Source organism: Somniosus microcephalus, chromosome 13 (genome assembly GCF_052327205.1).
Source record: "Somniosus microcephalus isolate GS21.2 chromosome 13, FLI_Smic_1.0, whole genome shotgun sequence".
NCBI lineage: Eukaryota > Metazoa > Chordata > Chondrichthyes > Squaliformes > Somniosidae > Somniosus > Somniosus microcephalus.
Genome location: NC_140999.1, coordinates 150,884,111 through 150,908,052, shown reverse-complemented (window position 1 = coordinate 150,908,052; position 23,942 = coordinate 150,884,111). Strand labels below are relative to the sequence as shown.

General features: G+C 47.0%; 1 long non-coding RNA gene across 1 annotated transcript in view; it reads right to left on the bottom strand.

The window, feature by feature from the left end:
- Nucleotides 1-7,027: 7,027 nt before the first annotated feature.
- LOC147108660 (uncharacterized) overlaps nucleotides 7,028-23,942 on the bottom strand; it is a 38,810-nt gene continuing 21,895 nt past the window's right edge. The window contains exon 2 of the long non-coding RNA XR_015080729.1: nucleotides 7,028-7,283. This is a non-coding gene — a long non-coding RNA (uncharacterized LOC147108660). The remainder of the gene's footprint in view (nucleotides 7,284-23,942) is intronic.

The following is a 23,942-nucleotide window of genomic DNA, read 5'->3' as shown; positions in this document are numbered from 1 at the left end:
GTTCAAGAATCTTCCTTCTTCCTTTCTTGGTTCTTCCAGTGAAAATCCCCAGTCTCCGACTCCTTGTTCCCATTCGCCCACCAGTGCAAACAATATTTCTCCATTTATCCACAGTAAAGTTCCCAGGTTTCATTCAACCTTTTACTGGCTGCTCCTCTCACGGTGCCCCTCCCACTCACAAAGTTGCTGCTCCCAGCTCTCGTGCCCACCCATCCGACTCCCGACTGCTCGGCACACCAGTGGGTCTCGGCTCTCAGGGTGCTGCGGGGTGTGTGTGTGGGGGGGTCGCTGCTACAGCGGGAAATTTAAAGTGCAGCAGCGAGCGGGAGATCCATGCCCCATTCCGGGAGACTAAAGTTGGTGACCCTATAAGTGATGGACAAAAGCACTATTTAGAAATAACTTCACAGAAGCATGAACTTTTTTTTATTTGTTCCTAGGATGTAGGCGTCGCTGGCAAGGCCAGCATTTATTGCCCATCGTTAATTGCCCTTGAGAAGGTGGTAGTGAGCCACCTTTTTGAACCGCTGCAGTCCGTGTGGTGAAGGTACTCCCACAGTGCTTTTAGGGAGGGAGTTCCAGGATTTTGACCCAGCGACGATGAAGGAACGACGATATATTTCCAAGTCAGGATGGTTCGTGACTTGGAGCGGAACTTGCAGGTAATGGTGTTCCCTTGCACTTGCTGCCATTGTCCTTCTAGGTGGTAGAGGTCGCGGGTTATGGAGGTGCTCTCGAAGAAGCCTTGGCGAGTTGCTGCAGTGCATCTTGTAGATGGTACACACTGCAGCCACGGTGGTGGAGGGAGTGAATATTTAAGGTGCTGGATGGGGTGCCGATCAAGCGGCTGCTTTGTCCTGGATGGTGTCGAGCTTCTTGAGTGTTGTTGGAGCTGCACTCATCCAGGCAAGTGGAGAGTATTCCTTCACACTCCTGACTTGCGCCTTGTAGATGGTGGAAAGGCTTTGGGGAGTCAGGTGAGACACTCGCCGCAGAATACCCAGCCTTTGACCTGCTCTTGTGATCACAGTATTTATGTGAACTGATACTACAGCAACTTCATGATTAGATCCACCTAGTAAAAGAGTTAACAATAAAACATTTTAAAAGCATAACATTTATTTGTGGGAAAACTACTGCATTAATTGTTTGCTCAACACTGAGCTCAATGGTCCCTCCATCAGTACTAGTACAGTTTAATGTGTTATTGCTGGTAAGTCTGTTAATGCAAACAGTCACATTTTTTCTGCTCTGTTGCCTGATTAAAAGTGAACAATACTGGAGAGCCCATGATTGAACATTGAAATACTAGGCAGATGAATCACTGGAGGATTGTATCCGCCTCCATATCTAGTTTGATTCATTGCCCCAGGAGAAATTGAGTACGTGGTGAAGTGAGCCCTCAACGTGCGGACCAGGTGATATAAAAGGTCGACGTTATTATGTCCGTGTGTAATTGAGACACGGACTGCAGGAGTTGGTTACAACAGGTCTTTACTGAGTGGAGACAAACTGGAACTAACTATGCAAAGTTACTACACAGGCTTATATACAGGGGTGGTCACTACTGGTACTGCAGTATACAGGGGCTGCAGAATATAGTTCCTTCTGCAAAGTACATACACTACAATTCCTCCCCTTTTAGCTAAACAGTACATAACATTCGATTAATAATTAAATAACATATTTACAATTACAGTTGCTAGATACATTAGCTGAAGTTAAGCAATTATAAGTTCAGTCTTTGAGGAGGCTTCCTGATTCTGTCTGGATAACGCCTTTTTGAGGTATCAGGTTCTTCTGGCAAAGTTGATTCAGGATCAACGTCGTTGTTTGGTTCGTCTGCTTCCAATATCACCGTTTCTGAGGTAGATACAATTGGTACTTCGGTTTCATCACCAGGTGTATCGGATCGTGGTGTGGAATTGATGTTTTCCAGTGACTCTAGAATCTGGTCAGCATGGCGTCTTACAATGCTCTCTCCAACATCCACGGTATACATTAGGGGTCCTTGCCGTGTGCAGATCGTTCCTGGCTGCCATTTCTCTGTGCGGTAGTCCCGGGCCAAAACTGGTTGATCTATCTTAAAACTCCTGGTCGGTCTTTCATTCATATTCTGAAACTGCCTGTTCTCCACATCTCTTCTGATGTTTGGCTTAACCAAATCCAAGCGGCATCGTAGTCTTCGATTGAAGAACATCATGGCTGGAGTTTGGTTGGTAACTGCATGTGTCGCATTCCGGTAGGCAAACAAGAAGTTATCCACCTTGTGTTGTAGGGGTATGTCTTCATTACACATTGCCTTGATAGCCTTCTTGAATGTTTGAACGAACCTCTCAGCCAATCCATTGGTGGCTGGATGATATGGGGCGGATGTGTAATGCTTAATACCATTGTTCTTTAAGAACCTCCGGAACTCTTCAGACACAAACTGTGGTCCATTGTCGGAGCAAATCTGTTCAGGCAGCCCATTCCTGGCGAATATGGTTCGTAAGACTGTGATAGTTTTTTCTGTGGTGGCTGAGGACATTTTTATTACCTCTGGCCACTTTGAATGTGCATCCACCGCAATTAAAAACATCGAGCCCATGAAGGGACCAGCAAAATCAATGTGCACCCTTTGCCATGGAGATGAGGGCCACTCCCATGGATGTAGAGGGGCCTGTGGTGGGGCGTTTTGGACCTTCTGGCATCCTGTACAGCTCTTGGTCATCTCTTCGATTTCTCTATCGATTCCCGGCCACCACACAAACGCTCTGGCTAAGTTCTTCATTTTTACCCCTCCCAGATGACCCTCATGAAGCTCATTGAGCACTCTATCCTTCAATTTGGGTGGAATTACTACTCTGGATCCACACATCAAGGTTCCTCTGCACACTGACAGCTGTTCTCTTCTCGGCGAGAATGCTGGCAACAGTGGTTCGCCATGTGCTGGCCATCCCTTCACCGTTAAATCATAGACCCAGAAGAGTGTCGGGTCATTTCGTGTTTCCTTTTCTATGTTTGCATTCGTCACAGGTAGACATTCGACTATGGTTGAGTGGAATATCTTCTCAGTATCCACTGCAGGTGCTTCTTCCACCGTCGGCAACGGTAGGCGCAACAATCCATCAGCATTCCCATGCTGTTTAGTTCCTTTGTACTCGATGTCATATTGGTGTGCCCCTAGGAAAAGGGACCACCTCTGTAGCCGTTGTGCTGTCATTATCGGGACACCCTTCTGAGGGTTGAAAATGGAGACAAGAGGTTGATGATCAGTTAGTAGAGTAAATTTCTGACCGTGCAGGTAGTGATTGAACTTCTTCACCCCCCACACCAGGCTGAGGGCCTCTCTGTCAATCTGGGCATAGTTACGCTCGGCTGAAGTTAACGAGCGTGACGCAAAAGCTATTGGCCTCTCTGAACCATCAAGGAATTTATGTGACAGTACCGCTCCAATGCCGTAGGGAGACGCATCACACGCCAGTCTTATCGGTAGTGATGGGTTGTAGTGAGCCAATACTTCTCTTGACGTGATTAGGTCTTTACTCTTCTGAAAGGCCCGCTTACATTCCTCGCTCCATTTCCATGCTACTCCAGTTTGTAGTAGGGCGTTCAGTGGGTGCAGAATTGTGGACAAATTCGGCAAAAACTTATGGTAGTAATTCACCAATCCGAGGAATGACCTCAGTTGCGACACATTTTCAGGCGCTGGAGCCTTAACCACCGCTTCAATTTTGTCAGGGGACTTATGTAACCCCTCTTCATCAATCACGTGGCCACAATACGATATCTGTTTCTTAAAAAACTCGCAATTGGGGCAATTGGCTCGTAGCCCATGTTCTCTTAGTCTAGTGAGCACCTGCTCTAGGTTGGCAAGGTGTTCACTGTCATCTTCACCTGTCACTAGGATGTCATCCAAGTAACACTGAGTCCCCGGAATCCCTTGCAGGACTTGTTTCATCGCTCTTTGCCATATCGCCGGAGCTGATGCTATTCCGAATACCAGTCGATTATACTGGTAAAGACCTTTGTGAGTGTTTATCGTGAAGTACTTCCTAGAGGATTCTTCAACCTCCATCTGCAAATATGCTTGTGCTAGGTCAATTTTTGTAAAACGCTTCCCTCCAGATAGTGAGGCGAAAATATCTTCTGTCCTCGGGAAAGGATATTGTACTGTGTGAAGGACTGGGTTCACCGTCACCTTGAAGTCCCCACAGATGCAAACCTTCCTTGGCTCCTCAGACTTATTGTTTAACATTTTCTTCATGACAGGAACGATGGGTGTTGCCCACTCGCTCCAGTCTACCTTAGATAACACGCCTGCATTCTCCAGATTCTCCAGCTCTGCCTCGACGGCTGGGCAAATTGCATACGGTACCGGTCTTGCTTTGAAAAACTTGGGAATTGCATTCTCTTCTATTTTTATCGAGGCGGTTACGCCTTTAAGAGTTCCCAGTTCTTGTTGAAATACCTCTTTGGCGTTAGCTAAGATTTTTGACAATTGTCCAGGCGTGACGTCGTCATCCTTTTTACCAGCCACCGTCAGTGCCTGAATGGAGTGCCAGTCTAAACTTATCTTTCTGATCCATTCACGTCCCAATAACGGTGGTCCACCATCTTGCAGTATGTACAGATACAATTTCTGTATTTCCTTGCCGTTGTATTCGACAGGCACCCTTATTTTCCCTCTGGGGTAGACTTTCTGCCCCGTATACGTGGCATAGTGGTTAGCACTGTTGCCTCACAGCACCAGGGACCCGGGTTCAAATCCGGCCTCGGGTGACTGTCTGTGTGGAGTTTGCACATTCTCCCCGTGTTTGCGTGGGTTTTCTCCGGGTGCTCCGGTTTCATCCCACAGTCCAAAGATGTGCGGGTTAGGTTGATTGGCCATGATAAAAATTGACCCTTAGTGTTAGGGGGGATTAAATACATGGGGTTACGGGGTTACGGGGATAGGGCTTGGGAGGGATGGCTGTCAGTGTAGGGACCGGGTGCTAGGGTTTGGATGATCAGCCATGATCTCGTTGAATGGCGGAGCAGGCTCGAAGGGCCGAATGGCCTACTCCTGCTCCTATCTTCTATGTTTCTATGTTTCAAGACAATGGATGTCTCTTTCAAGGGTATGTGTGAGAATAGCCGCTCGTAGTCTCGTCGATTCATGACGGTCAGGGCTGATCCTGTATCCAATTCCATCTTGACTTGGGACCCTGCTATCGTGAGGGTGACCCAAATGGTTCGGTGATCCTCTTTTGCGATTACGTTGTGAAGTTTGAGACAGCTTAGTCTCTTGTTCCCGGATTCACTATCGCTCTTCTGGTCTTTGGAACTACTGTCCGTCATCTTTTGTACTTTCCTGTAATGTTCCTTAGTAACCTTTTTGTTGTCGTTAGTCTTCTTCCCAGACCTGCAAACTTGTGCAATGTGTCCCATCTTTCCGCATTGCCTACATATTTTGTCCTTGGACCAGCAGTCCTTCTGGCCATGGGTTGTTCTGCCGCAGCGATAACATTTTTCAAATCCCCATGTCATTTCGTGGGTGCCGTATCCCTGTGGCTTTTGCTGTATTTCCGCAGCTCCCCTTGCTGCTGCTTCGTACGATACTGCCACGCTGAAAGCCTTATCTAGCGTCAGCTCTTTCTCTGAGAGTAACCTCTTCTGGGTTCCTTCACTCAGGAGTCCACAGACAAATTTGTCCCGTAGAGTATGTGTCAGTCCTGCTCCGAACTGGCAGTGCTTTGATAGCTTGCGTAGTTCCGTAAGGTAATCAGCATTGCTCTCATCTCTATGCTGATTTCTCCTGTGGAATTTAAATCTCTCTGCTATCAGCAGCGGTGTAGGATTTAGGTGTTCCTGTAGGATATCAACAATTTTGTTAAAACTCTTCGCCATCGGTTTGGCTGGAGTTGATCAGGTTCCGCAATAGGCCGTACGTTCTTGCGCCCATTAAGTTTAGTAGTACCGATGCCTTTTTCCCATCGGCTACTTCGTTTGCCTTGCAATATACTTCGACTCTTTCCACATACGTGGTCCAGTCTTCTATTGCATTATCGAAGGCAATGATATTGCCAGTCTTCGGCATCTTGGAAATCTAAGATGGTGCCTCCCGCGCTTTGCCTTCTTCCCTGATTTAACAAAATGGCGCCTCCCACGCTTTGCCTTCTTCCCCACTGGATTAAGATGGCGCCTCCTGCGCTTTCCGTCTTCTCCGCTGCTGCTAGCGCTGTTGCTGGCGCTTTATGCCTTGATGGCGACGCCCTATGGTCTTCGCGCAGTTCCCCCCCACGCTGCTGCTAACGCCGCTCTCCGCAGTTCCCGTGGCAAACTGCAGCTCCTCACGGCTTTCTGCGCTTCTAATTTCTTTTATTTTCCCATCGTCAGAGCAACCCTACGGGACACTTTCCTCCCTATTCTCGGGTCTGTACGCTGCCCGGCTTCGTAGCACCGGCCGCGCCCTGTGTGCTCCACCCGCTCTCTGTTTCTCCTCTTCCCGACAACGCTGCTCGGCCCTGTTGAAAAGCCACCCGATCGAGCTCTAGCCCACCGCAGCCCAGGAAGGATCAGTGTACTACCTGCCACCAGCCCGATTAGCTGGAACACCATAGACAGGATAACCAAGCCCCGCTCTCGACAGCCTCTCCTGCAAATCTTCAACTCCGATGAATCAGAGGCGGTTGCCCACGGTCGACGCCCGTTTCTTCTGTTTGTTTTTTTTTTCTTTCTTCCTTCTGGCCTCGACCTCTAACAACTTCGCTTCAGGGATGGATCCCCATGAGGTGGTGCAGAACTGTAGGTAAGTTCGGATCTGCTCGTCGCCAGTATTATGTCTGTGTGTAATTGAGACACGGACTGCAGGAGTTGGTTACAACAGGTCTTTACTGAGTGGAGACAAACTGGAACTAACTATGCAAAGTTACTACACAGGCTTATATACAGGGGTGGTCACTACTGGTACTGCAGTATACAGGGGCTGCAGAATATAGTTCCTTCGGCAAAGTACATACACTACAGACGTCACCGGCTTCTTGTAAGAAAGACAGACCAGTAATCGAAGTCACAACGGTTTTATTCAGGCCTGGGGAGAACCTCTCACGTCGCTGCGTGAGTCCAACTCCAATGAGCCGTTCAAAGATACACATGTTTATACACACACTTTAGCTGCCATACCTCCTCGGAGATCCAATCAAATTAAAGATTACACATCACATGTTACCCGGGAGCGGCAGTTTCAATTTTATACAATGTCACACAATTTGTACAAAATGTTCATGAAGTTGCATGTTCAAGTTCTGTCAGTTCCTGTTCTGCAAGTTAAGCATAAGTGTGGTCAGTACATTTTGTTCTGGAACATTCTGTGATTTGACAGTTGTGAACTTGTTTTTCTTTTAACGAGTCCCTTCTGCTTGCCCTTGTTCTTGCAAGTTTTGTTTCTGCTCTGAACTTGCAAGTTTCATTTCTGCAAGTCAATCATAGATGTGGTTAACATTCTGTGGCTTCGCCTGTTATAAACCTGCTTTTCTGCAGGTGAATCATGTCTGTCTTGCCCTTTTTATGTCCAATTTTTAATATCTTACTTCAGTGGTGTGATTGAGATAAAAGGATCTTCTGTTTCTTTTATATTAATCCCAAAGAAAGTCTACTAGTTGTAGACTCTATGGCCCTGATTTTAAGCTTGAGACGCGCTGGGAGCGATAGAGCATGGGAAATGCGGACGTAAGTTCAGTGCGTCTGTCAGTGGGTTTTTAACTCAGCCACCTCATTATCATTTACCTCCAGGTTTCCTGTCCAATCAGCGGCAGCAGGCGTGATGTGGACCCAGACAATGCGATCTCAACTCCAGTATTTAAGGGGACAATCCAAACATGCAAGTTGAAGGAGTTGGAGTTGGCTGTTAAGAGAGCTGGAAGTGTCAGAATGGAGTCCAGACCAGCAAAGGTCCGTTTCAGGGACGCCTCCCCGGATGTGCTGCTGGGGGCTCTGAGGAGTCAGAGAGAGATACTCTTCTGTAACAACGGGAGGAAGTAGCCTGCAGCTGAGGCCAAGTAGGCGTGGTTTAAGGTGGCCCACTCTTGGATTCAATGCAGAAAATGCTTTAATGACCTAAGCAGGTCAGGAAAGACAAGTACAGTGGGACATTCACCTACATTCTACTGTGCGCATCACCCCACCAGCTCACACTGCCTTCTCAAGCCTACTCCATCACATCACTCCTCCCACCCACTTACCTTGCAGGTGCACCCATCCTGCTCTGTCTATTCACCTCCTGACATCACCATCTTTCCATCTAACACTCCCACTCACCCTCATCCTTATGCAATGTCAGGCCTCTCCTTCGTAGTTACCCTCACCAAGTACACTCCAGCCATCAATTGGACACATGCCATTACACTCACTCATAGGTCTGTTCTTTCCATCCTTGCAGGAGAAGAGAGCACCAAACACCAGGGAGAGGGAAAAGAACCAGAGGGGGCCCTCCACAGATCACGCAGCTCACAACTGCAGAGGAGCAGGCACTGAAAATAAGTGGAGTTATGGCATCCCTGGCTGTCGGAGATGGGGAGACGAAGAGCTCCCATCTACCTGGTGACACAATTAAATATTAGCCACCCACATGTCATACGGCACTCAGTCATGTTCACTTGGTTTCAACAGCAAGTGAAATACGATATTTTCATCTATGGTGCAAATCAATTCTAAGTGGTTTAGAAACAGTGCAAATCTTGCCAGAATGGTATTCTATTAATTTAAAAAAGGTACTTCACTGAGGCACAATCAAGGTTAAGATTTGGACATGTGCAGGGAGAACATTAGTGTTAAAGTAAAAGATTGCATGTAATAATTTAAAGGGACATTGACATGTAAGTATGTAGTGAAAATTTCTTAATCTTCTCAAAGGCTGAAATGGCATCTTAACTTGAGTTCCCTATGCACTCACTCTCCAGAATAAGCCATTATCCTTTTTGTACCAGTCCTAGTTGTTGAGATTAGCTCTGGTACTTGCAAGTAATCAGGATCGACTGCAACCAATATGCGGGTATGTTGTGTTTATTCGGAGTTTAAGGCGGATATAACACACTAGTTATACAACAAAACCATACGACCGTGACAAGTAGTGGATACCGGCCCCGATCGGACAGACAACTGGCGTGCGTGAACAGCTTCCTTCTTGTCTCACGTGTCTCTCTCTCTCTTCTTGAACTGCCCAAGAGTGTTAGACCAAGGTCAGCATAGATCCACTCGAGAGAGCTCTCCACTCCACCGTCTGTGCTGGAGGCTTTTCAGGTCTTTCTTTTATACTCTTCTTATGAGTGGACCTGGGGTAGAATATGGACAAGGCCATTTAACCTATAGAGGTTCCTCTTAAAACAGGTTGCCCAATGGTATGTCAAGTTCTTTGGTTAAGCCATGGAAAAAGGTCAACCCTCATGTTATCTCCCACCTTTCAGGGGTCCTCACAACCATTACACATGGTTTCTGGACTAACCAATCATGGCCTTACAGTATGCTGAGGGCTGTCTTCCCCTTATCTCCTACTCATTTTCCAGGAAAACGAAACTTAAGCAGTTCCAGTAAAACACAACTTATACATGAACCTCTTATTTGTCTCAAGCGCTAATACAATCATCTAAACGCAGTATTATTCACGTCACAATTTCATTCGCATAACCATATATATTTTAGGTACCCATAATTTCTAACAGGTATTATGAGCTTTGCAGCATTTTGTCTGATACGAGTTCATTTTGGGGACACTTACTCTCTCCTAACCACCGCCCGCACCAGCTCCTCCCTGCAGCTCTGATAGCAGATGGGCAAACAGAGACATTGGGCTGAATTTTGCCAGCGCTCAAAGTGTGGGTTTGGAGGCGGGTCCACTGTCAAAATCGAAAAGATTGACAGCGGATTGGGAACCCGCTCCAAACCCGCCTCCTTGTAAGTTTCCAAAGTATCGGGTCTGCGATTTCAGAACAGACCCGACACCAAGCGGCAGAAAAGGCATTTAAGATAGTTAAATGCTTGTTAACTACAATTTTGCCAGCCTATTTATATTTTACCACTTTTTTTACGAGGTTCCTGTCGTTCGAGATCACGTCAGGTAAGTCGGTCGGGTTCTCTATGTCTCCCCATTGCTGTGAATAGGTGACAGCTGCAAAAGTGGTATGAAAGCTACCATTTCACAGCTGGTCACTTTCCAATGTCAGAAGCTTGAGCTTTCAGGACTTGGAAGACACTTTTGAGCTGTATGCAATTTGGAAGTGTTTGGAGTAAACTCTCTATCCACTGTCGCCTCCTTGGAGCAAGCTCTCTCACCATTGACAGATCGCTTCTGTCATCTCAACTTCAGCTGCCATCTATTCCAGCAGCGTCAATGCCCTTGAAAAAAATACACCTTGGTCCTCTGAATCTCTCCACGATCAGCCCCAACACCAACATCATCACCAACAACAACACTGACCTTCTCCGCAATCACCTGATGCTGCACAGGACACAGGGCATCAGCACCTGACAACATTGCTGCCTGGGACACCGGGGATGACTTCACCATGGCCAGATTTACTTCACTTGACGCTGTACACCATGGCTGATATGTGATGCACCAGGTTGACACCACCCCAGCACCATAAAGCATCCCTATAATGTCCAAGCCATTCCTTTCACACTCATCACCATTGCGGGGGGGTGGGAGGGGATACCGTTACGTCTCACCATTCACTGCAACTCACTAAGCCACTTCCAAATGTGCGCACAAATCTGTCCAAAATTGCAAAGTATTGAAAATAAAGATTTCAATGTTTGACAGCACATTACCAGAAGCTTCACATGAATGTTGGCTAAACCACCCAAGTGCCTACTCTTGTGTGATCTTAGTTGGTATGCATGTAGTAGGATGAGGGTGAGTGTGAGGGGTGACTAGTGAGATGGGGAAGTGATAATATAGATAGAGAGGGATGGGTGGAGGTGCAAGGTAAATTGGTGTGAGTAAAGATGTGCAGGAGTAGGGTAGGGAAGGCAAAGTGATGGGGATGTGATGAGTGGCACAGCAGGATGAGGTTGAGTGTGACTTTGCAGTAACGTTTCGTGATCTACTGAGATCATTGAAAGGTTTGCGCCACTGCAGCCTGGTCCTCCTGCTGACATCCCTGCTTGTGCCCTCCTGTGCAATGTGCAACTAGGCTGCGTTGGTGTCCTGGGGAGGCCTCTTCCACCCGTTGGAAGGGAAGAGAACCTCCCTGTGTGCTGTGACTCTCTCCATAAGCATATGGAGGGAGTCATGGGGGAGCCTGGGTGCAGCCATGCACCTTTGTGCAGTGCTCGTCAGTGTTTGCAGCACCTCAATGCTGTAGAACACTGACAGAACAACTGTCAAAATCAAAGTGGCCATGGTCCCTTAAAGGAAACCGGCTGATGACGCGTCATCAAATGACGTCATCAGACCCGCTTCCTTTTAATTGGCTGAGAAACATGCAGGGCGGGCTTAACAAACCCCATCAACAGAAAATTCTTCTCACAGAGCGGGATGGAGCCGGGAGTGGGGTCACAACCCACGACCTACCTCGGCGGCACTGAGCCCGCCTCGGTAGGTGAAATCGCGGCCATTGTAGCCACCTCTCCTAATGTGATTCAGACACTCTCACTGTAAAAGTATAAAGTTAGGAAGTGAGAAGGTATTTCAGAACATCAAGGGTAATCCTTTCAACACATTGGCCCAGATTTTTCTGCCATTATTTATCCGCAAATGGTTCAGTAACTTCAGTCGCAGGGCAGATGCACAGTTAAACTCAAATATCAAAAGTTGCTGTCCGAGGTGCGCCGTTCTGCCAGATGCTTTGTAAAAATAGTATCTCGCTGACTGTCTCACCATTGAAATGCATTGAATGGCGAGAGGTTTCTGTATTTGCGCGGTAGATACAAACGAAACTCACCACAGAAAGTTACGTTTTGCCCATTCCAGTCTAAGTACCCTTTTAATGATGTGATAAGTGTTAATTACTGCCAAACACTGCTGTGGCGCTGAAAATTAACTATACAAGTGTGGAGTCTCAGGCCTTCAGGTTGAAATTGTTGTTGGAGATTTTAAAATGCAAAATGTTAAATTTAAATTTATTTTTTTACTTTTCCTTTCTGTCTCTTTTTTCTCTCTCTTAATCCAATAAATCTTTTGCTCTCTTTATTTCTCTTTCTGTACCTGATTTAACATTGAATTCTAATTTACACTTCCTTCTCAGTCCTTGCGCAGTTCATTTTGCAATTCTTCTATCTATTTAGTTAAGGAATACGTTCATCAACTTGCCAAGCAAAAAGTGTAAAAACCTAAATGTGCAAGGCAAGACTAATTAACGGCAGATGCCATTAGACGCCCTGCTACAACATAATTTGGCCCAAAATGTACAAGTGACACAGTAAACTTTTCTTATTTCAGTTTTCTGAGGAAAATGGACATTGATACAGGTTGGCCTGTTTCTGTGCTGTAAATTCTATGTGATATCCAGAGTGCATGCAGTTGCCTAACAACCCAGGCTGCAGACTAATCCATGTGCTCACAACCAGTGCCAATGTACAATCATACAAGGACATATTTGTAACAGGGCAAGGCAGGCAATTTCTGTTCTACACTTCCTTGAGGCTCTGTACCTAGCAGCCAGTGAACAAATCCTTTCATCGGCATGAATAATTAAATCCTATAGTTAAGCTTGCGGTCTCAGCACTTTGAAAAAAAACACTTTGTTGTACTATATTACAGACCTCTCTGTCAATCTATCAGTCTATCTAATTAAAGTCTTCCATCTAACATGGGGCTGTCACATTTGAAAATATCACATATGCAGAGGGCACATCACTGAAAATGTTACACATAACAAGTGTATGTTACACTTGCTTAACTAGCTCATTTGTTAATTACAGCCAATCAACCTCTCTGGCACTGAATTAATTATTACAAGTGTGGACTCTCATTATTTCAGGTTTTGAATTTTTTGGGGGGGAGATTTTAAAAATGGATTCCTGGGATGAGTGAATTGTCCTATGAGGAGAGATTGAGTAGACTATGCCTATATTCCCTAACGTTAAGGAGAATGAGAGGTGATCTCATTGAAACTGTAGTGTATGTACCTTTAAGAGAGAACTATTTTTACAGCTCCTGTATACTGTAGTACCGGCAGTGACCACACCTGTATATAAGCCTTGAGCAGGCATCTGTACTGTTAGTTTTTAGACTACCCTCATCCAGTAAACACCTGTTGATTGTTGATCTGCAGTCTCCATCTATTTATTGAAGAACACCATACCTTAAGATTCATGGATTCAACAGTGGCGACAAGGTCGATTCGAATCTACCTGCAACTCTGCATTTCTTCCCAAGGATTCGCTCCGGGAGGACAGTGGAAGAAAGTCGAGGCCAGAAGCACGGGCGTCGACCACGAGCAACCGCCCAGTCATCCGGCAGAGAGTGAACATCACAGGGGAGGCTGTTGAGAGCTGGGCTTGGTTCTCCAGCCACGACGATCCAGCAACAGACTGGCAACAGGTACAGCGCAGACCCTTCCTGGACAGCGGTGGCTGGAGCCGACCGACGGCACAGAAAAGGCCGAGCAGCGTCGATGGGGTAAGAGAGAGGGTGAAGCGCACAGGGCGCAGCCGGGGGTTGAAGACCGAGTGGCGTCGATGGAAAACAAAAAGAGAGAGAGGGTAAAGCACAGCCAGGGTTCAGGACCGAGCAGCGGCAACAAGAGAGGCACACAGGAGAACGCGCAGAGCGCAGCCATGGCTCAAGGGCTGAGCAGTGTCCGCGGGGAAAGAAAGGAAGCGCGGGAGACGCCATTTGAGCCGCGGAGAAGAAGGGAGAGCGCGGGAGACGCCATTTTTGAAGCCGCAGCGGAGAAGAAGGGTGAGCGCGGGAAGAAAGGAAAGCGCGGGAGACGCCATTTTGAGCCAGCGGAGAAGAAGGGAGAGCGCGGGAGACGCCATTTTAGACAGTCTAACCACACCCAGGGATGCCGAAGAGTGGCAGTGTCACAGCGTTCGACAATGAAGTCGAAGATTGGGCGACATATGTGGAACGCATTGAGGTGTACTGCAAGGTGAATGAAGTGCCAGATGCCAGGAAAGCACTGGTTTTGTTGAATTCCATGGGTGCAAATACGTATGGCTTACTGCAAAACCTAATAACCCCAGAGAAGCCAGTGGATAAGGATTTCGAAAGCATAGTGGAAATCCTACAGGACCACTTAAACCCCACACCGCTGCTGATAGCAGAAAGATTTAAGTTCCACAAAAGGAACCAGCATAAAGACGAAAGTAATGCTGAGTATTTAACGGAACTGCGCAAGCTATCGAAACACTGCCAGTTTGGAATGGGACTAGCAGATACGTTAAGGGACAAGTTTGTGTGTGGGCTTCAAAGTGAAGGAACCCAGAAACGGCTTCTATCAGAAAAGGATCTTATGCTGGACAAGGCTTTCAGCATGGCAGTATCACATGAAGCAGCCGCACGGGGTGCTGCAGAGATACAACGGAGACCGCAATAATATGGCACCAATGAAATGTCATATGGAGCAGGGAAGTGTTATCGCTGCGGCAGAACAACACATGACCAGAAGGATTGTTGGTTCAAGGACCAAGTGTGCAGACAGTGTGGAAAAGCAGGACACATAGCAAGAGTCTGCAGGTCAGGGAAGAAAACCAGCAGCAAGAAATCTCCACAGGAGAAGTACAAAAAGGTACATAAGGTGATGGACAGTAGTTCAGACGAACAGAAAAGTGACACAGACTCCGGAAGCAAGGAGCTGGGTTGTCTGAAACTACATAATGTAATCAAAATGGAGGATCACCAGACTATCTGGGTCACGCTCAAGATAGACGGAGTCCAAGTGAAAATGGAATTGGACCCAGGATCAGCCCTAACAGTCATAAACCGAAGGGACTACAAGCGACTATTCTCACATATACCCTTGAAAGCTACAGAGATTGTCTTGAAGATGTACACGGGGCAAAAAGTCTACCCCAAAGGAAAAATAAGGGTGAACGTGATATACAACGGCCAGGAAATACCAAAAATGGACCTATATGTATTGCCAGATGGAGGACCACCACTACTAGGACGTGAATGGATCCGGAAGATACAATTAGATTGGCATTCCATACAGGCACTGAAGGTTGAGGCCAAAAAGGATGACGACGTCACACCTGGACGACTGTCAAAAATGCTAACTGATGCCCAAGAAGTGTTCCAGGAGGGACTCGGAACACTAAAAGGCATAACAGCGACGATTAAAATAGAGGAAAATGCAAGCCCAAAGTTTTTTAAGGCCAGACCGGTGCCTTATGCGACCCGACCAGCCGTCGAAGCAGAGCTGGAAGGTTTGGAACGTTCAGGAGTACTGTCCAAAGTGGACTGGAGCGAGTGGGCTACACCCATCGTTCCTGTAATGAAGAGGTCGTAGAGTAATACGCCTGGGGAACCAAAGAAGGTCCGCATCTGTGGGGATTTTAAGATGACAGTGAACCCAGTCCTTCACACGGTACAATATCCGCTTCCACGGATTGAAGATATTTTCGCCTCGCTATCTGGAGGAAAACGCTTCACTAAGATTGATCTGGCTCAGGCGTACCTGCAAATGGAGGTAGAAGAAGTCTCGAAACAATACCTCACGATCAACACTCACAAAGGTCTCTACCAATACAACCGGCTGGTGTTCAGGGTAGCATCAGCTCCGGCTATTTGGCAAAGGGCAATGGATCAAGTCCTGCAAGGGATTCCAGGGACCCAGTGTTATTTGGACGACATCCTGGTCACGGGCGAAAATGACAGTGTTCACCTCGCCAACCTGGAGAAGGTGCTCACAAGATTGAAGGAATATGGGCTACGAGCTAATCGCCACAAGTGCGAGTTTTTCCAGAAGCAGATCTCGTATTGTGGCCACGTTATTGATGAAGAGGGGTTACATAAGTCCCCTGAAAAGATTGAGGCAGTAGTCAAGGCTCCAGCACCGGAAAATGTGTCACAACTGAGGTCGTTCCTCGGGCTGGTGAACTACTACCATAAGTTCTTACCAAATTTGTCTACAGTATTACACCCACTGAACACCCTACTGCAAACGGGTGTACCATGGAAGTGGAATGACGAATGTAAACGAGCTTTCCAGAAGTGCAAAGGATTGATCACATCAAAAGAGGTGTTGGCCCATTTCAACCCAGCACGACCAATTCGGTTGGCGTGTGATGCATCACCCTATGGTATTGGAGCGGTGCTGTCGCACAAATTCCCAGACGGGTTGGAGAGGCCAGTAGCCTTTGCGTCTCGGTCACTAACCTCAGCCGAGCGCAACTACGCCCAGATTGACAGGGAGGCCCTCAGCCTATTATGGGGAGTAAAAAAGTTCAACCACTATCTGCATGGGCAGAAGTTCACCTTGCTGACTGTCCACCAACCACTTGTCTCCATCTTTAATCCAAAGAAGGGCGTTCCGGTGATGACTGCACAACGGCTACAAAGATGGTCCCTTTTTCTAGGGGCGAACCAATATGAAATAGAGTATAAGGGCACGAAACAGCATGGAAACGCTGATGGGCTATCACGCCTGCCACTGCCTACTGCGGAGGAAGCACCAGCAGTGGACCCTGTCGAAATATTTTATTCGTCGATAATTGAACGCTTGCCAGTAACGAACGCGGATATAGAGAAGGAGACCCGAAATGATCCGACACTGTCTCGGGTATATGATTTGACGGTGAAGGGATGGCCAACACATGGCGACTCACTGTTGCCAGCATTCTCATCCAGAAGAGAACAGCTGTCAGTATGCCAGGGGACAGTGATGTGTGGATCCCGAGTGGTAATTCCACCCAAGTTCAGGGAGAGAGTGCTCAATGAGCTTCACGAAGGCCATCGGGGAGGGGTGAAAATGAAAAGCCTTGCTAGGGCTTATGTGTGGTGGCCGGGGATCGATCAACAAATTGAGGACCTAACAAAGAACTGCTCAGGATGCCAGAAGGTCCAAAATGCATCACCACATGCCCCTCTACACCCATGGGAGTGGCCCTCCTCTCCATGGCAACGGGTGCATATTGATTTTGCTGGTCCATTCATGGACTCAATGTTCTTAATAGCAGTGGATGCACACTCGAAATGGCCTGAGGTGATCAAAATGTCCTCCACCACTACGGAGAAAACGATTGCAGTCCTAAGGACCATATTTGCCAGGAACGGCTTGCTAGAGCAGATTTGCTCTGATAACGGACCACAGTTTGTGTCCGAAGAATTTCGGAAATTTATGAGAAGGAATGGGGTAAGGCATTACACATCCGCCCCGTATCATCCAGCCACAAATGGATTGGCTGAGAGGTTCGTACAAACCTTTAAAAAGGCAGTAAGTGCCATGTGCGATGATGACATTCCACTACAGCATAAGGTGGACAATTTCCTGTTAGCCTACAGAAATGCGACACATGCAGTTACCAACCAGACCCCGGACATGATGTTCTTTAACCGAAGGTTGAGATCTCGTCTGGATTTGCTCAGACCAAATGTGCGAAGAAATGTTGATGATAAGCAATTCCAGCACATCAATGAGAAGCCGACAAGGCGCTTCAATGTAGGACAACCAGTCTTGGCACGCGACTACCGGGCAGAGAAATGGCAACCCGGAACAATATGCACATGGCAGGGGCCACTAATGTACACAGTGGATGTCGGGGAGAACATTGTGAGACGCCATGTTGACCAGATCCTAGCCTCACAGGAACGAGTCAACCCCATGTCCCGCGTACCTGGGGATGAACCCGACATACCAGTAGCATCTACCCCAGAAACAGTAGCAGCGGAAACTGATGAACTAACAGTACAGATGCCTGCTCAAGGCTTATATACAGGTGTGGTCACTGCTGGTACTACAGTATACAGGAGCTGTAAAAGTAGTTCTCTATTAAAGGTACATACACTACAGAAACGTATAAAATTCTTAAGGAGCTTGACGGGGTAGGTGCAGGGAGGACGTCTCCCCTGGCTGGGGAGTCTAGAACCAGGATCACAGTCTCAGGCCGCAAATTTAATTGTGCTGAGGGGATGGGTTTAGAGGCGGGTCCGCTGTCCAAATCGCAAAGATTGACAGCGGGTAGGAAACCCGCTGTCAACCCGCCTTCACATGAGTCTCCCTGGTGTCAGGTCAGTCAGCGCAGAACTGACCTGATACCAAGCGGCGGGAGAGACAATTTGGGTACTTAAATGGCTTGTTAAGAGCCAATTTAAGAGTATTTTGAGGCTTAATTCTAATTTTACCTTCTCCTCCACGGCTTACCCGCTGTTCGGGGAACACGCCAGCTCAACCTGCAGTGTTTTGAGTATGCTCTGATATTTCTGATAAGCTGACAGCTGCAGAAGTGGTGTAAAGGATGCCATATTGCAGATGGTGAGTTTCAGAGCACGGAAAATGTTGGTTACTTCATTTTTAATACATATCGAGATTTCTTTAGCTTACAAGTTTTTAGATCCAACTGTATGTCCAGTGTCACCTCATTGGGAGAACCTGCCTCACCAGTGACAGATCGCTTCTCTCATCTCATCTGCAGCTGCCATCTAATCCAGCAATATCGGAGCCAATGAAACAATCACACCATGGTCCTCCGAATCCTTCCATGATCAGCCCCAACACCAACATCACCAACCTCATCACCAACCTTCTCTGCCATCACCTGATGCTGCACTGACAAAATTGCTGCCCGGGAGGCCAGCGATGGCATCACCGTCACCAGATTTTCATCACTTGACGCTGTAAACCCTGGTTGCCACATGAAGTGCCAGGTTGACACCATCCCACACCAGCACTGTGAAGCATCCCTTTAATGTCCAAGCCATTCCATGCACACTCATCACTATAGCGGGGGGGGGGAGAAGTTAACACTGAGCAATCACTGGAACTCAGTAAGACACTTCTCAAGGTGCACTCAGATCTGTCAAATAAGGGGCACTTTTTGAAAAAGAGATTTCACTGTATGACAACACATTACCAGCAACTTCACATGGACATTGGCTAATCCTCTCAAGTGCCTACCCTTGTGTGTTGTTAGTTGGTATGCTTGCAGTAGGATGAGGGTGAGGGCTAGTGAGATGGGGAAGTGATATAGTAGATAGAGAGGGTTGGGTGGAGGTGCAAGGTAAATTGGTGTCCTGAGGAGGTCTCTTCCAGCCTTGGAAGTGAAGAGAACCTCCCTGTGTGCTGTGACTCCCTCCATAAGCATATGGAGGGAGTCATTGGAGAGCCTGGGTGCACCTTTGTGCAGTGCTTGTTAGTGTTTGCAGCACCTCAATGCTGTCAAACACTGACAGAACAATTGTCAAACTCCAACTGGACGTGCTCCCTTTTAAGGAAACCGGCTGATGACGTGTCATCAAATGATGTCATCAGACCGGCTTCCTGTTAATTGGCCAGTAAGCCCGCAGGGCGGGCGGGCTTAACAAGGCCAATCAAGGTAAAATCACGTCTGCAGAGCGGATGCAGCTGGGAGCCGGACTGGAACCCAGAAACCAGCTCTCCCGCCCCCCTCCCGCCGCCTCAATTAAATTTGCTGCCTCAGAGTCCCATACTACTACAACAACAACTTTATGTAGCACCTTTAACATAATAAAACGTCCCATGGCGCTTCATCGGAACATTGTCAAAAAAAAATTGACATCGAGCCATATAAGGAAATGTTAGGGCAGATGACCAAAAGCTTGGTCAAAGAGATAGACTTTAAGGAGCATTTCAAAGAAGGAAAGAGAAGTAGAGAGGTGGAGAGATTTAGGGAAGGAATTTCAGAGCTTAGGACCTAGGCAGCTGAAGGCAGAGCCGCCAGTGATGGAGTGATTAAATTTGTGGATGCTCAAGAGGGCAGAATTAGAGGAGCACAGATATCTCGGAATGTTGTGGATATGGAGGAGATTACAGAGCTAGGGAGGGGCGAGGCCATGGAGGGATTTGAAAACAAGGATGAGAATTTTAAAATCAAGGCATTGCTTAACTGGGAGCCAATGTAGGTCAGTGAGCACAGGGGAGATGGGTGAGCGGGAGTTGGTGCAAATTAAGACATGGGCGGCAGTTTTAAATGACCTCAAGTTTGTGGAGGGTAGAACCTGGGATATTTCAGATGCTTGGGCATTTTCCTGCTGCATTTTGACTCACTCGGGCCTTCAGGTGCTCCTGTTTTGGCCTGCATAGGCCTCATTCTGCTGTCATTTCTGGCTCTGAGCTCTTTCCCCTCCCCCCTTCCACTTTAAAGTCTCAAGGACATACAGCAGCAAGAGAGCAACCTAGGAACCACAAGAGTGGAACAGCAGGTGGGCACACGTTCATTCAGGATAGGGCATCGCATGAGGGCAGCAAGAGATGGGGCACAGGGGGGCAATGTGAGAGGAGGAATAGGGGCAGCAAGAGACTGATATAGGGGCCAGCAAGAGATGGGGATGGGGAGAGCAGGAGAGGGGGATAGAGGAGCACATGCAGAAAGGGTGTAGGGAAGCAGTCAGAGAAGGGAACATAGGGAAGCAGTCATCTAACTTCTCGTGTGTAGTATCACGGGAGATCAACTAGTGTGTCTATAAAAGCCTTGTGTGTCTAGTGCATATCCATCACACTTGAATGTCACATTCCAAACATCACACACCAGATGCCACATACAGTAGACATTATACACCAAATGCCATACTTTGTTACAGATGCAAAACATTCAATAAAATAAGGATCCTGAAAGCTTGGTCCCTGAAACTCACAAGCACTATTCACAAGCTCTGCAAAGATCTCTCGCCCAACAATTGTCTTCATGGCTGTGGTAAAGGAAACTTTGGGGGGAAAATTCGATATTGCCCATTTTGGGGCGCTAATATCGGCCAGGCGCAAAGTTTAGGGCTGGGCGCAAAGTTTAGCACCGGGCGCTAATTATCGCCTCCGACTGCAAAATTTGCCTCTATCGCCCCTGGAGGTGATTTGAGCGCTACATCAGGCACTACACACCTCTCTTAAGGCGCAAACGTCAGGGAGCGAGGCGTTACCTCAGAACGCTACCGAAGCTCAGGCGATGCCAATTACCATGGAAGCCAGGCAGACTGCCGCCGTCCAGTTCTTTAAGGGGAGGGGCCATCTTGCTGGCCAACCACTCCCTGCTCATTGCAGCCTTGAATCTCGGCCTGGAGAGACCTCAAAAACAATTGTGTTAGAAGCACTAATGAATAGGCCCAGGGAAAGAGCTCGGCGCTTAGGAACCTCAAACGTGGTGGTGAGGGCCAAAACTCCTTAGGACAGCATTAAAACCAAAAATTTTGCCAACAAGAAAAGGCAGGAAGCGCCTGCCTTTAAATAGCGCTCCCCCAGCCCCTTCCCGACTTGAAAATGTTCCCCTCTACCTGTCGGTCCTAGCGGCAGGCGCTAAGGCAGGGGGCGCAACTCAATATCTGGTCTGGGGTGTAACCGGTGCGTTGCACATTTGACTGATGTCGCGATCTGCGGGCGCAGGAGATCGTGGCGGTAGTGTTTAGCGCCGCCGCAAAATGACTGGTCAATTTCGCGAGCGGCGCTAAAATCGCCGTGCTCGGGCACCAAGTTCCTTGCACCCCGTTAGCGCCCCCGGAGGTGCTAACAGGAGGCACTAACCAACTGAATTTTTCCCCTTTGAATGTTCTCAATAAAACTAATGGAAAGTCATTCATGTTAATATTTTACTTAGCCATATTAGTCAAAGACTCCTTACTTATACCGACCATGCAAAATGGTGCTCCATGTTTCTGAGAAAATCAGAGAGCTTATTGTGCAAATTCTGTTTGTCTAGCTGTACAGAACATCTGCTAATCATAGAATCATAGAATAGCACAGCACAGCACAGCACAGAAAGAGGCCATTCGACCCATCGAGTCTGCGCCAGCTCTTTCACAGAGCAATCCAGTTCGTCCCACTCTCCCGCTCTTTCCCAATATTCCTGAAATTTTTTCTCCTTTAAGTATTTATCTAATTCATAGAAACATAGAAACATAGAAGATAGGAGCAGGAGTAGGCCATTCGGCCCATCGAGCCTGCTCCACCATTCAATGCGATCATGGCTGATCATCCAAATTCAGTACCCTGTCCCTGCTTTCTCCCCATACCCCTTGATCCCTTTAGCCTTAAGAAATATATCCAACTCCTTCTTGAATATATTTAATGAACTGGCCTCCACCGCCTTCTGTGGTGGAGAACTCCACAGGTTCACCACTCTCTGGGTGAAGAAATTCCTCCTCATTTCTGTCCTAAATGGCCTACCCTTTATCCTTAGACTGTGTCCCCTGGTTCTGGACTCCCCGACCATCGGGAACATCCTTCCTGCATCTAGTCTGTCCAGTCCTGTCAGAATTTTATAATACCCTTTTGAATGCTACTATTGAATCTGTATCCACCACCCTATCAGGCAACGCATTCCAAATCCAAACTGTTGTGTAAATAGTTTTTCCTCATGTCGCCTCTGGTTCTTTTGCCAATCACCTTGAATCTGTGTCCACTGGTTATCGACCCTTCAGCCATTGGAAACAGTTTCTCTTTATTTACTCTATTTAAACCCTTCATGATTTTAAACACCTCTATCAAATCTCCTTTTAGCCTTCTCTGCTCTAAGGAGAACAACCCCAGCTTTACCAGTCTATCCACGAAACTGTAATCCCTCATCTCAGGAACCATTCTAGTAAATCTCTTCTGTACCCTCGCCAAAGCCTTCATGTCCTTCCTGTAGTGATCAGTAACCTGTCATTCTGGAATGGTACACTAGGTGGTGCTGTATGTATATAAGAGTGGGCTACCCAGGATGCACTAGGCTACCCACAAGGCAACAGTCAAGATGGATGCCTCTACAGATACTGTACCTAGTCCACATGTGCTCAATAAAGTGTCTAGCAAAAGCTAGCTGTTCTTAATAAAAACGACTAGTTATTAATGAACATAACATGGTACCAGGGTTGGTGAAGATCTGCTGAAAATTGTGAAACGCGACATGGAGCCTTTGAAGCCACCAGGAGGTTTGAATCTCACGGGAAATGTCGACTACAATTGGCGGGCCTTCAAAGAACAATTCGAACTCTACATTGCTGCCATCGGGTTCGGTACGAAGCCAGATGCAAGGAAATTAGCATTGCTGTTCACGGTTGCAGACCCACAGGCGATAGAGGTGTTTAATACATTTGTATTTAATCCAGAGGAGAACAGAGAAAAATTAGATGATGTGCTAAAGAAGTTTGATACACATTGTTCTCCCAAAAAGAATGAAACCTATGAGAGGTACATCTTCCGTTCTTGGACACAGCAGCAAAATGAGACTTTTGATAGCTTTATGACTGATCTGAAACTGAAAGCACAGACATGTAATTTCTCTGAGCTGAAAGCATCCATGATTCGTGATCAGATTGTGTTTGGTATTCATGATAAAAAAGGTCAGGGAACGTCTGTTGAGAGAAACCGAACTAACATTAGAAATTGCTGTGAAAATATGCCAAGCCAGCAAGCTAGCTCAAAAGCATGCGAAGACTTTCACTGAAATCAATGATGATGCGATTGCAGTAAGTGCTGCTGTCGGTGCTGTGTCCTACAAGGGGAAGAAACATGGGCAGAACAGAAGTGAAAAGCAATCGGAGGAAGGAATTTTTAATTGTAAACGCTGTGGTTACAAACACCAGTTAAAACAATGTCCAGCGTTTGGAAAAATGTGCACAAAATGTCATGGAAAGAATCACTTTGCCAAACAATGCTTTTCAAATGTAAAAACTAAGAAAGGGCAACGAGTTAATGTAATTGAGGACACTGATTTAAGTGAGACATGTTTTGTAGGAATGGTGTCATTTGACAATATCAAAAAGGATACAGAAAATGTGCAGCCCTCAGGAATTAACAATGCTGAACATAAAGTTAATGTAGTAAAAGAGGACAAATGGATGATCCCACTGCAGGTAAATGGAGCATTAGTTACATTGAAACTAG